This window comes from Atractosteus spatula, chromosome 15, assembly GCF_055471065.1.
Source record: "Atractosteus spatula isolate fAtrSpa1 chromosome 15, fAtrSpa1.hap1, whole genome shotgun sequence".
In the NCBI taxonomy this organism is placed as follows: Eukaryota; Metazoa; Chordata; class Actinopteri; order Semionotiformes; family Lepisosteidae; genus Atractosteus; species Atractosteus spatula.
The window spans coordinates 12,330,694-12,350,962 of NC_142720.1; the positions used below are offsets into that span (position 1 = coordinate 12,330,694).

The 20,269-nt window shown below is 40.0% G+C and overlaps 1 protein-coding gene across 1 annotated transcript in view; it reads left to right on the top strand.

The window, feature by feature from the left end:
* Positions 1-5,559: 5,559 nt before the first annotated feature.
* sertad2b (SERTA domain containing 2b) overlaps positions 5,560-20,269 on the top strand; it is a 42,765-nt gene continuing 28,055 nt past the window's right edge. Inside the window, exon 1 of the mRNA XM_088934382.1 lies at positions 5,560-5,846. The gene's annotated coding sequence lies outside the window, so the exon portion shown is untranslated. The remainder of the gene's footprint in view (positions 5,847-20,269) is intronic.

Genomic DNA, 20,269 nt, shown 5'->3' on the forward strand with positions numbered 1-20,269 from the left:
CGGAGCGGAACGTGGTCGTTCCTCTGCCAATGGAGTGAGAGAGCTCCTGGAAAGGGGTGGAGAATACGGTACAGCAACACTTAGACAAAAAAAATGATGATGCAACAGGGCTGGAAATTGCTCCTTTCCAGATTTGTTCAGAGCAGCAATGAAGTAGAAAAAGCCGAGAAGAAGTAATGCGATATTCCTTTGTGCTCAGCGCTCGGTGCGTTAGAGGAATCGGTAGGGGGATAAGCGTTGCCGCTAGATTACAAAATAAACTTTCATTGATCCTCTACGGAAGGTCTTTTTGGAGAATTAAAACGACAGCAAATTGAGATTAAACATTTCTGGGGGCGCTCCTCTTGCAGCGGGAAAGAAATATTCGCAGGAATCCTGTGCTATTGGGCTTTGAGACCCGTCAGTCTGAAACGCTCCTTAAATGACATTACGCGGCAGCTGGCAGGAAAAAAAAAAGAGCTGACTTGGCTCTTCACCCACCGCAAAATTCCGCTGGACTTCATACTGAAACAAGCTTGGCGACAGGCGTTTTATGAAGTGCATCTTTAATTTGGCTTCATGATCTGTAATGAATAGCGATAATTTATTAAGCAGCTTCTCGAACACTGTTTGTCAAAGTGTCCCAGACAAATGATTTGGCAGGCTTTTTAATAACCCCTTTTGCATTTCTGAACATACAACAGTCGGGCTGTGAAATCGGGTTTTACTGCGTCCTTTGACACATGCCCTGGTTTTGCAAATACCGTAGTGACATCAGGAATATAACCCGTAGATGGCGTCGTTCCTCTTTCTTTTCACGCTGGTAAAGAACAGCTGGAACGTTTAGAAGACACACCGAGTCTAAGATACACGTTGTTTCGAACTGTGTGTCCCTTTTCAGACTTCATTGCTGTGACGATGTTGAGAGTTAACAAAACCGCACACCATTTCTATCATCGGGGTGGCCGGTCAAATTCTTATCTAATTACGAAGAACCGATACAAAACTATTATCTGTCAATGCTTCGAATGAAAGTCGTGTAATTTCGAGTACGTACAACAGGTCCCTTGTAGAAGGAAACTTTCATTCTATCATGAAATGTAAAGAAATGTCCGCTTTTTCCCCATTCCGGCGCAGGAGGACATTCAGTGATCTCAATGCTGCACCAAAGGCTGCTCATTATTAAACGATTTATAAAAGCTTTTCTCACATCCATATCCAAGGCCCGAGTGTTTGCAACTTCCTGGATTTCATCTTTTTAAACAGACCTTCGGTTTAAATACAGCACGTCAAATTTAATGAAATCCTGCAAAAACTGTTTTTTTTAGCAGAATTACAACACCCGTTAGTCCCGCCAAACCGCTTTGCACTTTCATAACGAATTAAAGAAACATTTTTATTTCGGTCTCTTGGGATTGATCAATAAGTCAGCTGTTACTCGTGATGTCAAACACATCTGGGTGTTTGAATTTATGGGAATAAAACATTTGGAGAAAACGTTCTCTAGAGATTAGGATTAGTGCTAGAGCAAAGAGCATCCCTTTTTTTCCAGTTGGTCTTTGCGCGAAACTCCTTAGTTATTTTTTTTCCACAAGAGGGCCCTATTTCCATAATAATAATCTCTCTTGAAAAAAACGAGGCACTAGTCTTTCTCTCTTTCGCCCGCGTGTCTTGTGTATATATTTTATTCACACACTATTCATTAGCAGAAATTAATAGATTTATTTATGCAGAAAACCCAGTCGTCTCAATTTTACACTGAAGACTTAAGTCCAAAGTCCAAAATCTGATTATACTAATCAGCTATTATTTTCATAACGTACATACCGAAAAATATTTTAATCTTTCAATATTTATTTTCGTCTAGTTTTCAGTTGTGTATCCCATTGTCTAGGAGTGCATGTAATGTTTTAAGCTTAAAAAACTTCACATTAGTGGTTTTACAAGTTTTTGGAAGTCATGTAATGTGCCAAACCGCTTTATACCACACGGTGTCGCGGTGAAGCTGGAGCCTACCCGGCAAGCAACGAGCGCAAGGCAGGGTACACCCTGGACGGGACGCCAGTCTATCGCAGGGCAAGTGCAAACCCATCATACATGGGGACAATTTGGAAGCCACGGTAAAGGTCGAGGGGGTAATTTGGCCCGGGCACCGGGATAACTTCCTACACTTATCGAGAAATGCCCGGGGACCTTTAATGACCACTGAGAGTCAGGATCTCAGTTAAACGTCTCATCCGAAACACGGATTTTTCGGAAGTACCATGAGGAAATATAGCATCGTGTTTAATCAACAAATTACTAACAGTTACATTTACATACTAACAGTCTGTAAACTAGTCGCGTTAGCAAATGACACCAAAATGAGGGATAAGCAGAAATTACATATTAAATTCAAAAAGATTTAGGTAAAATTCAAAACTGGGCAAACTCCTGGCCGATGGCATTTAATGTAGACTAGTGCAGAAAACTGGATGCAGAAACATAAAACTATAGATACAAAATGGGAGTCGGAGTTTCAAGAGACTATGAAAGTTATGATAAAAAGACTCAGATGTTCATGTTCATTTACGTCTTCTACACATTGTGCGGAAACGATAAAAAGGCAAATATAACTATTAGAATTTATAGACAAAAGCTGCTCATGTTGCCGAAGCTGATGCCCTTGGTTCCTTCAACTTGAAGTTCGAGATACGGCTAAATGGGATCATTGGACCAACTGGTTTCTCACTACCAAACGAGCTAGATGGGTAGAATAAGTTTCTCATATTTGTAACCGTCTTTGAGTTCTCACATCCTTTAAGACGGGTTATTCGTGCCTTATCAGAAAGACAGGGGGCGGTGTTCACAAAGGCTGAAGTCTTATCTTTATTTCTTCCAGGTCTGATGTCAAGATGCATTGTTTCTGTTTGTTAAACTGTCCAGCAATGCTGTCAGGAGAACACACCCGTTCGCTCGTCAACACATCCAATCAATCCCCTGGTAGCTTATTCCTGGTGAGGGCAGCAGACAATTAGGAAGCAAAGCGAGTAGGGAGCGGGATACATCCAGGACAGGATGCCCGTGCATCTCGGGGTACTCACAGAGGCGCGCATTAGAGACACCAGTTCACCACCGGTTGTTACGGAGGAAGGAAAGCAGAGCACCCGGCGAAAACACGCGCCATTCTGGGGATAACATGCAAACTCCAGACAGATGTCTGAGACGCAAGAGCTGCGTATGAACTAACCACCATGCCGCACATCATCTCGGGAAAACCTCGACAGAGCAAACGGAGATTACTGATCCTGGTTTGTAAAAGATCACTGGCACAGCGAAACACAATCAAGATTTTTAGTAATATACCCAGTATACGGGCAGTACAGTACTGAGTCATATTTTTTTTTCATTGAGAAAAATATGTCGGAGCTGACGCGCAGCGTGTATGCGGGATACTACCTTTAATTCGGCTGTCAGGAATTCTATTCAATTCCACCTCCTTTCCACGCCCTCATAGTAAATACCGTCATCTCTGTCACGCCCTGAGAGAAAAACTCGTTCAGCCATTCGGTTCTTGAAATATATTCTAACACAACTAAATGTGTACGCAATTAATTTTGTTCTCCAGTAATGAAAAACAGAAAGCATTTTAATCTCTCCTTCAGACTCATATGGATGTTACATAACACACCCCCACCCCCCCCCGTTTTTTTAAACTGTGAAATACGTGTATTTTCACCGGAGGAACTACAGCCGTACATTTCCTGTTATGCTACATACTGTAGCTTTTAACTTGTAACAGAAACGACTCAGCGCGCTGGGTGCTGTGTGTCAGTCGTTAGAAAGCGTCGTACATAGGTACTGGAAGCACTACACAAAGGTGTAGGAGAGCTTGGCAGACTGTGTCCATAGTGCTCAAATTCAACTGTATCCCACCGAATACATGAGCTCTGAGCTTTAAGTCAGTCGCATAGAATGAGTTTCTCTCCATAACCATATGCAGCATTGTATATCTGTGTGATATATGCTAATCATAGCCTTTCTTCTTTGTGAACTGCTAACTTCTCTGGCATCATTGAATTCTGTGCTCTTTTAGCATTTTTATGTCTTTGTTTTGTTGTATTCTGAAAACTAAAATGAATAAACGTGTACAATAGACCCCCCCCCTCCACACACACACGTTGTTCGGTTAAACGTGTCATTTATACAATAGGAATAATCACTTAAATACGTGTACATTTATATTTAAAACAACGTATTTGTAAACTGTACACATTGCTAATCAGCTTTGACGCACTTTTTGTCGCTTAATGAAATTTCTTAACAATAGCGATGTTTTGCTTAGAATGAATACCTAAACACTGCCAGGCTACAGGTTTCTACTTTTATAGACACTTCATTTGCCTTTTGCGTGTTTTCCCTGACATTCACAACATTCCTTCAGTGTTTACTAAGGGCCTTAAAATGCCTGTTTGTGGTGACTAATGGTTCCTACGGCCCAGTTACACCAAAGAAAATACGCCCATGTCTACAACATATACTGTACATATACAGAGAAACATATTCTTATTACTACTGAAATAGATTAGGAAACAAGTTTGTTTTCACTGGATGGAGGGCATATGTTTTTTTTAAATGGTCATTGTCGCATTGGGTCGCCATTGTAGATGGTTAGGTCAACGTTACAGCTGTGTGTCAGTATAATACTGACCCTCTTTTCTAATCTGTCAGACCCAACTGAGAACCAGACAACCTGGACGACTGAGGAAGAAGCTCTGAAGAACAGCCCACAAGAGAGGAGGCCGTTGTTATACCGCCATTACAACAGCTAATCCAGCGAAATCTCTTGCGTCATTTTTGATCATTTTTATTTTTCTGTAATTTCTGTCACACTCAAACTAGGAAATGGTTCAGCGCAGCGACTAGACTGTATAGAGACACTCATTTGGAGATAGCTCAGCCCAACTTGTACAACTTGCCCGGGCCACTTCATTTGATTGCAACTACTGGCGGCTACCGCTATGCGGTATGTCATTTCTGTAAATGGAAATCTTACGATCGCAAAAGACTTCAATATTATATCTAATGATCGTCCTTTCAATCTGCGCATCCCTTGAACAAGTAAGCGAGATAATGCATGAAAATTAATTACTGACACATTTGTGCCCGCGCGTATTATCTGGCCGTGGATTCTTAAACACAGCGCTGTAGCCTAAGCACAAGAGAGCCCCGGCGGTTTAGTCAGCCTGTCTACCACTACTTCATCCACCCACAGACAATTGCGTGACTGTAGCTTTATCTGCCTCCTCCTCGAAAGGTTTAATCATTATTTCTGACTGCACGCCTGGCACACACCACTCTCTACCCGAGCAGCGAGCGCAGAAACCGATATCGCAGGTACAGTACATACAGTACGGTACAGTGCTGCAGGGAGCATATTTCATCGGCGTTTAAGAGGAGAAATGGAGAGAAAGGGCCGTCTCTGTCTGTCAGAGCTAGGATAGGCTTGCTTTTTGAGCTCGACTCCACTACCTCACGACGCAATTTGCCATCTTCTCACGAGTAGGCGGGATGTGCTCTGGTGACTCAAACCCCGAGTCACTGCACGACCTGTCAATCAAATTAAATGTCTTGTGCTTGAGGCCAGGCAGTACTGCCGATTCTGTGTTTGAGCCATGACTGTCTGGACTTGTTACATTGTATAATCATGAGCAAGTGATCCTTCTGACTCCGGCTGCGCTAAAATAAGTGACAAGTGATGGGATAGAGAGGCGACTTTAAAAGCCAGAGATCGGTAGTTTAATTTTTTTAACAGAAATATTTATTTCTTCTTTTAATGTTTTGTTTTTAGAAGCCGCCTACTGGACTGGACAGTTCCTCAAAGAAGGGTGAGTGCTGTTTACTCCTTCGGTGGCCTTTGAGATACGATACGGGCCAAGTAGTTTGAGATGACGCTCGCTACTGTATTTATTATTTCATTGTTTGTGTTCAAGAAAGTGACGGCATTTGTTTTCAGCGAGTTGCTACCGTGTAACTAAAATTTGTTAACTTTTTCGGTGGGCGCAGACCATAGCTGAAGCAAGATTATTGAAATGTTTCACCCTCAATTTTTCTTAATGTTAATGTAAGGTTGAACGCACTGAGAATAAGGGATGTGTTTATTAAACATGTAGCGCGGAGTATAGCGTGTTGAGCTGCGTAGAAATGAAAAAACGTGAATTAAAATCACGCAATTTTGATTCATCCTAGTCTGCCCACATTTTTGCTTTCTTTTCTACTGTGATAAGACATGACCCAGCTGCTTTGGGTTTTATTATATAACTGCGTTTTTTAAGGACACAAGTGCTTGGATAGTGTTGGGATAGTTTTTTCCCCCTCAAATGCTAGCACAGGAAATCTCTAATACTGTACGTAAAAGCATTGAGTTTGTGTGGTTTCCATGTAACAGTACACGAAACGTGCATTCACACACTGAAATGTTTACAGAGAACGGTGTTAAAGACATGTTATATCGTAAGGGATTAAGCTGTGTTAATGCGAGACATGAACAATACGCAAAGTCACAGACCTTTTGTGCCCTGAATTTGAAAATAAGGCGCGTGTGATATTTCCTTATATTAGGCTAACTGAATGTACGGTGCCCATTTACTCGGGGTTTTGTAAACCGATCTTAGCTGACTGTAAAATGTATCTAGGAAGTAAAATTGATAACGAATCTCTTTTTGTTCAAATAATTGAATTTACGCAGCTCTGAAATAGTATTGTTAAGCGTTGTACTGGTTTCGACCCGGCCTGTATTACGGGATTGTGTGCTTTAACAGTGCATTTTGCGTTACTGTATCCCCGAGGGAATTATATTAACAATCTATGTGCAATGCTTTTAAAGTACAAAAACTCTCTTAGTTAGTTCTTGGAAGAAAAACAATTGGTAGGAAAATTAACTTTTAAAAGTAGTGTCTTGGCCAACTTTATGAATTTGGACCTACAGCTCCCCAGGCTAATCTTTTTTTGTGTTTTGTATCAGTTTGTATCTAAAAAAACAACTGTAATGTTTTTATTGTTTAAAACGTGATGTTGAAACCATTGTGTAAAACAAAAGTTAGAAGATAATTCCTAAAGTTTTTACAGCAATGCTCACTTTGTAGGGCCCACATCCTTACACAGAAAAGCTTTGGGTTGAAGGTAGAATAAAACCCTTTACTTACACCTTGTTTGGCAAAAGTGAATTTGGGGCTCTATTTTGTCTTAAATGCCTTATTCATTATGTGTCAAATGGGGTGTTACAGATGATAATAGCACCTAAATTGAGCCCAGGGTAATTTGTTCTGGTCGAGGTCACTTTTTCACTTTAGGCTGACTTTTGCCTTGTCACAAGTCTTAAGAGGAAACTTTTTTATTAAAAATTATTGGTGCAAAATGCTCCAACCTGGATAAAGTGACCTGGGGTCTGATTAATGTTTTTTTCCAAATTTAATTATGTAATAAACTGCAGTGCTATTAGAACTAATATTTAATATTTTTCTTCAGATTTTCTGCTTCAGTGTGGTGTGGTTTCTAATTCGAATTGCAGTTTACTTTAATTTTGAACAGAAAGAAATCCACACAGTTAAGCGCAGGTCTTTGAGATATTGTCTTAGTGTATCCCATGGACTTCTTCCATTTATGCTGTTGTCACAGTGTTTCTGAACAGATAAGTCACACTGAGATCAGAATGACTGGTACTAGTTCTTATCAAACAAGTAGTGCACATTAAGAGTGGTGGAATTTATGCAGATGTCAAATAAAGATAAAATCACACTTTTAAAAACAAATGAATGTGTGTTTTTTTAAAAACGGGTAGCGCATGAGATGGTACTGATCTATACTGTACCTTCCTGGAATGAAGAAGGTGTCTCCTGAATAAATGATCCTTCTCTATGCTGTATGTATTGCTCTATAATCCATCCATTCTTTTTCTAGCTGTGCCGAGGTGCTAGGTGCTAGGTGAGGGTTGCAGTGTTGCTCTATAGTGTCAGATAATATTTACATCTAATGCAACAAAAATAGGCAAATTAATATTCTTTCAGAAACTTCCATTTAGTCACTCAAATGCCATGTTATTATGGCATTTTCCATGGTTCTAATGTACTCAATATTGCATTTAGATAGGAAAATTAGGCAACCATACTGTCTGAAACAGAGGTTTAAGAAAGACAAAATTGGAAATTTCTTGTTTTCCATCTTACATTGTTTAATACTTAGCACCTGACCAATCCTCTTGTCACCCAAATGCAAGCACAGGAGCTGTGAACATGGGATTTCTAAAGGATGCACCCAAAAACTCTGTCATAAACCTATCACAATGCCTAATTAGGTGGTCTTCAGTGTTTGTCACCAAGGATCGCTGTGAATTATTCGATAATAAATGCCTATGGTTGGCCTCTGACTATGCAGGATTAGATGAGCACTTCTAATTTTGCTTTTAATCCAGATTAGAGAATGGTGTTTACTGCTCCAGTACTATACTGGCAGCCTTGAACACAGCTCCCGTTGAACAGTTCAGAATAGCAGAGCCAAAGGAAAATGTTGTGCCAGAGCTTGTCTGTATCCACCTGCACACAAACCCCAGGAAGGATCATTAAACTTGTGTGTTACATGGCCTGTAGGAGGCTTTAACTTCCTGTGAGTGTCCATGAATTATTGTAGATAGTCTGTTCTTCCCACGTAGGTGCCAGGTGGCAACATTACCATCAGATCACAGCGATAAAGGAAGGTGGCTGCTGGTGCCTGACACAAGACTGTATACCATAGGTGTGATTGGGTAATGGGTGATAATTGGGTAACAGTGCCCTCTCCATGAGAGAGTGGCCAATAAAGGCTTGCTGGTTTAACTACATGGCACTACAAACACAAAAGTTCTCATTCAGAACAATTATCGTAAAAGGAGAGGGAAACAAGGAAATGCCATGAGTCATAAAGGAATGTTTGGTGTGGTACTCTCAGTAGAAATTTATAGAAGAAGAACCGATAAAAATAGAAGTGTGAACTGCTATCTTTTTTGCACAGTTTACAAGATGAGGTTTTTAAGGAAACAGGATTGTATTCTTTTGCAGTTGGTAAAAAAAGTCATCGGGAATGACTGTGATGCTATCAATGGGCTGCATTGTTCATTTTCAGAGGAACAGAACTACTAGAGTGGGTTTCATCCATCAACAAGTTCGCCTTTAAGCTAATAATGCCTTTGATTCCACATTCACAGTTTTTTTGTGCATTTAATTACTTTGCCTTGGAAACAACTATTAATAGCTGGCAAAATTTAGAAAAAAACGTTCGTTGTGTGTGATCTAGTTGCAGTGTGTTTTCTTAGGAGCCTAAGTTATGTAATAAACTACTAACCATAGTTTCAGGACCTACACTTTTGAGAAAGGGATGTGAAAGTTTCTCAGTACTAGACAAAATGTGAAAATGCATGCAGCACATTTTCTGTAGACGTACCTAATCCTGATGAAAAAAATAATTGAGCTCAATTATTCTGGTTTATTTCTCAAGAGTCTTTGCTGTGTGGATATGTGGGGGTGGGTTGGGGGGGGTTGTTGATTTCCCTGGTATCTCTATGCAATATGAAGAGCCGCATAAGGCATGCAGATGGGAATAATGGCAAAAGATCCCTGAACAGCCTTTGACGACCATGTATTCATAAGTAATGAACACCATTACTCAACGATGTCACTTTATATGTAAATTTGTTAATTTAGTGCAGCACTTGCCGGTCTCGAATACTATCAAGTCAATTCAATTAAAACAGCGCAAGCACATTATGATAGACTATTAATTAGAGCAGAGTGTAGCGATGCTGAAGTCGAGCATTGATTGTAAGATACTACAGCTGAATGATGAGAAGACAGTCTTTTGGTTTTGTGTTGGCTTACAAAGGCCCACTTCATATGTTCACTTTATGGCTTTAACGCCCACTACTTCTGCCTCCTTGTTTGTTTATTGCTAGTGTCTGTGGCCTTGAAGAAATACCTCCTGCCCTCTGTATAGGAGAGTGGAACCAAGAATCAGGGAAATGTGCAGTTCTGCTTGTACATGCTCGTGCCTCAGTGCTCTATGGCAAAGAAAGAAGCATGATAAAAACTTCACTTCTACATCCAGATGGAATTGTGGCCAATGGGAATGAGATTGGAGAGTTTTTGGAAACGGAATGCTCATTTAGTCTAGTGTAGTCTAAACATCAAGAATGGCATACAAAGTGAGCTGGAGCAAGGAGCAACCAACTCATTTAATTTATTTCTGGTGCAGTATCTCAGTCCTTTTCTACAGAAGTAACAGGGATGTTCCATTTACCTCTTCTTCAGCCGCATGGACCCTTTGAGTTATCCTCCTTCATTTACTTGGAATCGTCTATGGATGTGGTGTAATATGATCTTACAAGGATTTATTAGCTCACATCAATAGCCGAATCAGCAGAGGTCAGAATTCTTTATTAGGCCGGGACATCCCATGAAGAATTTTAGTTTTAATTGCATTCCTGTGACACCAAGTGTTTAAAGCTGCTCTGTGGCTTTATCAGTCATGTTTATTATTGTGAATCAAGGGAAACTGAGAAACATGCATTTGGATGCAAAATCCTACAGCAATAATTTATCATTCCCGTAACCCTTTAAGTGCACAAATACACTTTGTCAGGATATTTAAAGCACACAGAACTGTAACATCTTATCTGATTTTAGTTTGTTTAGTTTAGGATTCATCTCAGCAGAAATTGTCCAGATAAGAGAATGTGCGAAATCAGTTCAATATTAGAAGGAAAAGAATATTGTTTTGCAGACCGACTGTATCCGCAGAAGAAATACCTGAACTATCAAGACCAAAAACATGATAGTGTTTTTTTTTTTGCTTAGTGCGTTGTTTTTAAAGTTTTCTAAACTCATCAGCCTCAAGCACTTGACCTGTGTGATTTGGAGGTAGAAGTCGGTCTCTCATCATTGTGAGTTGTTTATGCCTGATAGCAGGTCATGTGACACAACTGAAAGGGTTAGCTGGGTGGAATGTCACTCAGAGACATAATGTCAGCAACATCCTTTGCAGTATTAGTCACAGGAAACACTGTAGGTTTCACTTTGGCAAAGTACATGACATTTAACAGGTTCCCAGTGTCACCCATGATCCCTAACTTGCGACCTCCTGTACTGGCGTAACAGTTGCTGTCGATTGTGTTGCCTCCCAGCTTGATTAGCTGTCATCACTGTGTGAGGCTGAGCTGAACTCATGCACTTTTTCTGAAGGGGAGGGTACACGGAATCATTACGCCACTGTTACAGCATCACAGAACATCATTAGAAAAACTGGTTGGCGACACGTTAAGTCTTCAGTCTCTATTGTATGTCATGAATGACTTTACCGCACGGAACTTAACATTTCTCACTGTGGTCACTGAAGACGTTTAACGGTGTTGCATTGTAACACCAGTGTAAAGTAACATCCCTTCTTCATGGACACAGGGCAGCTTTCCAGCTGTACGTTCTGATGAGACTTTCGGCTCGCAAGCCAGACTGGGTCGGAGTTTTCCACTAAATGGAAAGCAGTGGTGGGGTGCCAAGAGGGGCAGATTCTTCTTCTTCATGGCATGGTCTTCAAACAGAGCCACTGGCGAAGAAAGGCCATAACAGCCAACACCAGCTGGCAATTCCAACAGCCGTCACTACAGGATATCCATATTTAATGGACCCACTTTTAAAAAATATGAGAACAGTATTGGCACACGCTAACACTCTGGAGTGACTGTGTTCCAGGAATGCTCATAACACTGAATGAGTTGGGGAACAAAGCATGTGGTATGTATTCTTTCATGCTGGGACCTGAACTGTGGTTTGGGAATATAAACAGTTTGAAATAAGACTCAACACTTTTTTTGAGTAGAAGGATACTGGTCTGGGGGACCCTTACATGCTGTTAAAAAAAGATTCACAGTCTTGAGGGGATGATCTCTGCAGCAGAATCGGAAACTTGCACCTTATTGCATCAGATATGTATGTTATAGTCTGTACAGCCCTTCATACATCTGTTCCTTGTTCCTCTTTCCTACTCAACTATTCAATATTTAAAGCCTAGAAGTTCAATAAGTCATTTTATTTCTGTGCCACAGCTTTAAACACCTACGTAATCGGTCAAAGAAAAAGACAAATGCACCTCCTTTAAATGTTATTTTTGTTTGATGGAAGTACAGCTCCAGTATTGTCACAGTAGAATGTGACTGAGTTACACTTGAATTAAAAGTGTAGTGCAGTTGTGATTACATTTTATTTTCATTGGCTGCAGCTCAAAGGCTAATGCAAGAAATGCCTGATGCAATTATTGTAAATCTGTGTCAACTCAACAGACACAGTTGAAGACACTTGTGTCAAGAACATTTCAGGTCATGATCCTGTCAGGTTATCTAGGAGAGTTTTGAACTTCTATACAGCTGAATACTTTCTTCTGCTGAATCCAGCTGGTATTGTACTCTGTAATTTAACAGTTTGATGCGGATTTTTGTGAATTGTGTTCCAAATTTCATCGTGTACTTATCATAAAAGCAAAACTGTAGATACTATTTGAATTATGGAGGGTTTGCATTCCCGTTTGGTGCAATCGATAGCCCTTTCCACAAGTTCTCTTCTCATGTTTCGTTCTTGCGTGGTGCTTTGCCACAGAGTTGTGATCGCCAGGTCTGCGTGACGAGAGAGCGTGGAGTGTCTGTCACATGTGACAAGAGGTGCAGCAGAGTTGAGCCATCAAGGAAGCAAGTTCAGTCCCAGGGAACCACAGCACGGGAGCACGGCAAAATGGGAAATTGTGATGACGGCGGCACAACATGTCTCCCTCCAGATTTTAGGTGCTGAAGGCTTGTCAGTGACTTTGATAAGCTGTCTCAGCTGATTCACAGAACCACGCTCCGTGAACACTGCAGTGCTTGCAGTTAAGAGACATTAAAAGGCCATTTACCTTCTTCTGGATTTCACAAGCCCTCTCGTCCAATAATTCTATACTTATGTAAATCCTTGAAGTGGGGATGTTCCCCGAGCTTTATAAAGTATTCCAGTAGGGGAAATGTATATTTACCAGTTGATCAAGATCTTTTAAAACTTAAACAGAACATAGTACTGTATATAGAGTTCATTCATTTATGCTGAGCTTTTAACTTGTTCAGCCTATTCCTTTATGAAAGGTACGTATAAACAACTTTTACCGTGTTACACTCTTACGTATGTCTTTATCCTGGACACATCACACTTTGAAACTCCTGTACATTATCATTAGTGCCACTTTAGTTAAGCTATCCAAAAGCTACAGCCAATTAAAATAAACAAATACAGGGAGCCTATGTTGGATCTTTAGGTGCATTTTTAGTGCTGGGGGCTTTTTATCACTGTGGGTGGCAGCAAATTTCCCTTTAACGTAAAGAGAGAAGTGAAAGCTTAAGAAGTCTCTTGTTTTACAAGTTTAATGTGATTTAGCACTGAAAGGGCATGCTGTTATTTTAAGACCAAGTGTCGTCTCTGAGACTGGAATTGCAACAAAATGGGTATAAAGAGCCTAAGAAAGCTGGCGTTCACAGACCTCTTACCAAGTCATGTATTAGTCAACCACAAAGCAGAGATGGGGTGGACTAGCATTTTGTGTTGAAGATGTTTGATAACAAAAGCAACTGGCAGTACAACAAAACTGAGCTCCTCGATGAAGGCGGTCTAGCTGAACCCTGCTGCGGGAAACAATTTCAGTCCTGGAAGAAATGAAAGGATGCTAGAATCATGAGCACTTGCCTTTTATTGTTAATAATTTGATCACTTCTTTATTAGCGCTGTTACAAGTCACTGGATTTTGGAATGAACTGCATCGTCAAAGGTGTTCATTTGTATAATCTAAGCCTTCTATCTTGATAATTTCCTATTAAGCCTGATAACATCATTTATCTTAAGAAATGATGCTTCTGTAAAACGCTGTATCAAGACTGTTGTTCCAACTTTTTGGGATACCAAGTCACTTTTGTTGCTTTAGTTAACTGCTAATGTTTGCCTCAAATATGTTTCTGTGGCCAACCAGTGACTTCAGTGTGGTAGCACAGCTTGCAGCCAAGTACCATTCAGTAAATATTACTTGCAAATACATGACACCATATCCTATATTTGTAGGCCTAGACCTATAAACATTTGAGGCATTGCGAATACTTTCATGACCTAAGGCAATTTTCTTTATTATTTTGAAATCGTTTTCAATCCTGTTTGGAATACATGATACCGGTGTGCAGTGTTTAAGAAATGACCCTGATCCCATTCTTTCTTAAAGGATAAATTTGAACACAAAGCTGGAAGAGGCTTTTGAGTATTAGTTATGTCCAAGTCAATCTGTCTTTCGATGCACTCCTGTTGTGTCTACCCAGAAAAATGCAATCAGTGCTATTATGAAGCTGGCTAGTTTCAACAGCTAGGTGTCTATTGTCAGTATTAACCTGAAACAGCCAGTTTCAGAGCAGGGCAGAGCAGAAAAGGTACCGATATCAAGGAGCATTACTGTGAGCAGTGCTGGAATCTGTCATTGACAGAGGACTGAACAGACCATCACAGGGGGTTTTTAGGAGAAGAGATAGAGAACCAATCAAGATTCACAGGAAAATATTCCCACAACAACAAACCACTTCACTCCCTTTTTTAAATTGCAGTGGTACAAGGTACAATGGTACAATATAAGAAGCAATAATAAATATAATGCAGACAAGTGCATGATGCTCTTCATTACCAGTGTCAAGTTTTGTTTTTACAGCTAGGATGGTACTCTGTTCTGTGTGTTTTTTTCTGTTGTGCTGTAAAATCAGAGCTGCTAAGTCAGCCTGCCCTGTAGCAGACAACACTGTTATATTGAGTGCTGTGGGTTACAACGGTATTATAGACTGTTGTGTATTACTTTGCCTGTTTTCATGAATAGTCTCCCTCACCTCCATTTTGTGTACACTGTTACACAATGAAGAATTAAACATTGTTTAATGAAATTGAAAACTTGGATGGGATTGATATAACCTCTTAATAAATACTACACAACACACCTGTAAAATACATATAGCAAAATACAATTTCACATTAACATACCAGGAATACGGTTACTAAGCTGCATCTGCAGAAAGTCTTTAACAGCTCTCAAGTTCTTCATGATGTCTTCCAGAATTTTTTTCTTCCTTCTCTCTGCCTAGAGTTTTGCTCTTAGCTTTTGGCTGGAACAATCTCACTATCAACTCTTCCAAATAATTATGTGCCTGTAATGTCATTTGCACAAATGACCATAAGGACTATGTCATGCTTTGTAATGCTTATGAAGGAGGCAGTGTTCTTATCCTCATTCAAGTAAAGCATGACTCATACAATGTTATTAATTAATATATAAACACACCCCACATGGGGAAAAAGCCTTTCTGTATGACTAGAACTCTAATGCTAGTCTGATGGCTCTTAGTTGTCTCTTTTTTGGGCACTGAATTGTTACACTAAATCATTCATGTTTTCAGAAATAATAACATGCTTCAAAAACATCCGGTGTGGAGAGTGCAGTGATAACAGTTTGTAATGTGAACATCTCATCTTCCATGGGGGGTAAGTGCAAGATGCACCCCTATGAGCTCCCAGATCATGTAACAGTAATATTTCAATGCTTGAGTTACAGTATTGAGTCCCATGGGGTTCTCTAAGGGACAGAAACTCTAGGCCTGACAGCCCTTACTGTGCTTGTGAGACACTGGTGCAAAATGTGTAACTGTTACTATTAAGAACAAATGGATATCAAGAACTATATATATATATTATGTTTTCTGTAAAAAAACAAGAAAAACATGTTTTTTTCTCTGCCTCTCTTTTGTAAGTGGTCTGGAATGCTGCTGTTGGTTATACTGCTCAAAAATCAGAACCAGTCTTGAGGCCAGAGTTGGCAGAGCTGTGTTTTCAGGATCACAGGAGGACAGTGTTGATGTTGAATTTCACCCCCGAGAGGAATATGACTTCAGCTTGCATTCCCTACTGTGTACAGTACATTTTTCAGCCACAGTGGACAGATCATACTCTTGTGAAATTACTGCCATAGTGTGTGGGGGAGAGAGAGTGGAATTGAGTAGCATACTGTAAATAAATGTTAATTGGAACCAGCTATCTTTGTTGTTTACTAAAACTCAAGGATGTACCTGGAGCTGCTGGAAAAATGACAGCAAGAAGGGTCAAAAGTAACATTACAGTGATAAAAATAAATGAAGAGGGGTAAGTATTGGTTTTCTTTCATCCCCCAAAACCTGCAATATTATGATGTGTGTAAATTAACACTTCTAAAAGATTACCAGAAATTAGGGATACCAATCATGTAGACCAATTTATACCTTTATAAAACTTTGTGAAGTTGCCCCTTGTAATGGCACTGATGAATTTGTAGAACATTTTTATTGGTACCCATGTAAAACGATCTAATTTTGGTGCTGAAATGTGTCCATTGTTGGTTCTGTTCATTTACATCTGGCATCCCTCATATAACCAGACATTAAAGAGAGGGTCTTATGTAGTTCTCACTGTTGTTAATGTGCGCTGGCTTTAATAAATAGAGCTTTTACAGGCTAGAGCAAAGAAGAAGAAAGGGCACATTCTTTTGAGTTTGGCGAGCTTCGTACCTCCTAATTATTTCAGTGGAGTACAGTACGCTGTGCTCCACCCTTATCATAAGGCTGTATATTATAGCACTGTTATACACTGGCTCCGGACTCATCAGTTTCAAGTCCTATTTTAGTATAATTGCCATCTATTACAGAGGTGATCTGGTGCTCCCTAACATAGTAAAGCATTTTTTTTCTGACATATCCAAATAATCAGATACTTAATGTTTTGGAATACATTTAAACTCCTGTCCATTTTAAAAAGGAATTCTCCAATAATAAACTAAGAGGATAACTTATTTTCAGGTTTAGAGTGCTGTCTGTGACTGTGCTGACTTTTTAGTCAAATTTTAGACTAATTGCACTGATATTTCTTAACTATTTGCCACATAAACTGCCCAGCCCTGGTTAGCATCTGTTAACTAATGAGTTCTTCAGCCCAGTATATATATATATGACAGGTATTTAATAGTTTAAGTTTTAGTCTCACATTAATATGCTCAAAGTAATGTTTTTGGCCTGCAAAGAAGGCTCTTATGAAACTCTCCATGCAACTTCTATTACATTTATATTGGAATGTTTGCTACGTTTTAGAACTCTTAATGAGTTCAGTTTTGTCCAAAAACATTTTTTTTTTGCTGCTTTAAGCACAAAAAGCACAAAGCGCAATAGACTTATCAGCCTCTCATTCAGCCTGCGAATGCACTCCTTCATCATCAGGTTTGTTTCGATAAATTACACGGTGTCAGATCTGCTTTTTTGGTTCCTTTTTGTTTTGGTTCTGCCTTTCCCATCGTGTGAAATTCCCGCTGGAATATAATTATTCTTTATGAATCTGCTTTTACAACTTCCTTTTGTCTTTTTAACACCTTGAAGGAAAAACAAAGTCCACCCCAGCAGTTGGCACTTTAATTGGTGGTGTCGTGCTTGACAGGGGTGGGGTATCTAGTCATTACCTCAGCTGGACCTTTGCAGTGCACATCAACCATTCTGTTTGCATTGTCTGTGTCTGCCCCTAAATCACAGGGTGCATTGCCAGGATACGTATTACATTTCTGCGCAGGTCATGTTACCAAAATCAAGATGGTTGGGACAGAGTGATTTTCTGAACCCCTGCAGTTTCTTCTTTATTAACTTTAGTAGCTCAGATGAAAGTGTCTTGGCTTCTTTCTTGGTGAGATTGCTTTCCTTTCATTTAATGTCATGTTGCTTAATTTGATATTTCTTCAGCAGAACAGTGGCATCATTTATAATGTGAGCTATGATCAACATAAGGCCACGTTTGTTTCTAGGAGTATAGAATTGAACAGTAAAACCTCAGAATGTGTGAATTTGCCTCAGTAAAGAGGCTGTCACATCCTGATTTAAATTATCCAAACTGATGTTTTGGAAAAGGAGATTTATGCTCTGGTTTAAATGCTGAGTCTGGCCCTCGCAGCTAATGTTCACTGTGAAAGAGCCAACCAAAAATGCTTTCTCTGTACGTATCGAATAAGCCATTATTGGTGTATTAAACACAACATTTGTTGTGTTTGCTTTCTGTTGTCACTTGTGTACAATGCTATGGTGTTTTTTTGCACAAAAACAAATAGAGGGACTGACTGAACATCTCACATTGGGGTAGAAATCTGATGTCTTCTTGGTAAGGTAGGGACTCTGGCAAAGCCCCAGTGTTTTCTTGGATAACTTCAAGAAGAGTGTAATTTTTTGTATTATTCTCTATGACTACTTGCTTACTTATTGCCAAAGCCTCAAAGATACTGTAATCCACAATGGTAATAGTGTGGTTGCACATTTTTATAGAAGTCTGTAGGTTTGGAAACTTTGTGTGTGTTTTCAGAGGAGCAAATATGGACAAAGAAATCAGAGTGGGTGGGAACATAGCCGCCTGCTTTTATTTTTTCTGTTGCTGTGGTGAGTGATGGGACGAAAGCGTCAGTAACAGCTGCAGGCCAAAGCCTTTCGCTTCCTTTCTACTGGATGAGCCTTAAAGGCAAAGTCCTGTTGGGGGGAGCCTCGAACACGGCGTACTGACGGCAGGGAGGGTGGGGCGACGGGGGGACAAGTCCGCCCACACACGGTACCGCCACACAGACAGCCAGAGCACAGCAGGGGTTCCTGTACAGAGTCCACTCGCCACTCGGCCCCGCATGCTGGGCTGCTGTTGTACATTGAGACATGTCTTTTAATAGCTGGGGCTGTTCAGGGGAGACAGCACTGGGGAACCTTGTGGTCAAAGCTGACCTGCGGTTTACTGCTGCACTAAGCCCAGTGCTTATCCTTACAAAGAGTAAGTGAGTCCTGTCTCCTAGTTGTATTTAAGGGTTTTTTGAGGTGTGAACTGTAGTATATACAATTCTCTTCCCTCCCCCATGCCTCCTGTTAAAAGGACCCTATGCTAGCTAAATTCCAAAATGAAACTCATACAGACCGTTCCACAGATTTGCATTTCGTTTTTAAAGGCTAGTTAATAAAGTACGGTATATTAGACATTGATTGATGGTTTAAACTAAAAATACAGAACACAGCCGGAAAGAAGAAACAAAAAAATTGATCCAGCACCGATTCTTAGTCAAGCTTTAGTCATGAAAACTGCCGACCCTGGACATGCTGAGATCTTTGACTTTATAGTCCTGTCTGCCTGTGTGTTTGCTGTGCCAAACACAGATGAGAGCTTTACCATATTAATATTACATTTCTATTAATAAATGACAGTTTGGACAATAAGAAAAGCTTATTATAGATGCCGTAAAAAAGGGAGGTAAGGATGAGAAAACATTCAAGGAGGAAAATCTCATTTCTTCAGTTTAGAATCCCTTGTGGAAGTGTGGGATACAATTTTGTTGACCAGTACAAAGCACTGAATTTTTCTTGCCATTTGCTTGTTAGCTTTGACTGGATTTAACTTGAGGTGTTGTCAGTATTTGAACAATTCCTATGTTGTTTGTATGCTCTTATGATTTGGAAATGCAGCTGGTCAGTTTGGTTTGCTCAGCAGCTTATGGCCAGAGCAATAGGAAGGTGGCTTCCCTATTGAACAAGACTCCTCTATTTGCTTCTCTCTGCCTACCAGAGCAGAGGAGTTCCTACATTCTCTGTCCCTGAGTCAGCAGCACAAGTGATCACTAATAGCGGATATCATATTACAACAGTAAGAGCAGGGCTGTGTTCGTTTGCCTCAGGGCTGCCGAATGCTGAGTGTACTACAGCCCTTTCTGTTGCACACAACAGGGCACAGGAGAACTGCCATTCACCCCACAACAAGGGGTGCTACCAAAGTAATGCTTCTTGTTCTGCTTGATGAGAAGTTCAATAAAAAACCTTACCTGTATACTGGCCTCTTAGATTTAAAAAAAGAAACTAACCAAACAGTTTTGTATTAAATCATTCTTTTCCTGAAATTAAAAAGAATGAATATCTAATGAATCAATGCGATTTGTGAAGGTGGATAAAATCATTCTAGTATCTTGAAATAATAATTATTATTTAATGATAGTAACTATTACTTTTGTAGCATTTTATTTCCTCTGTAAATATCTTAATTATAAACATCATGTTACTTTGGAGTAAAGTGTCCAATGTGCTCAAACTATTCCTCTTGTATTTGTTTTCTTGGTGGCTCAGTTAAGGAAACTAGTTGCAGGGCAGAAAAAAAATTACCCCCCCCCCCAA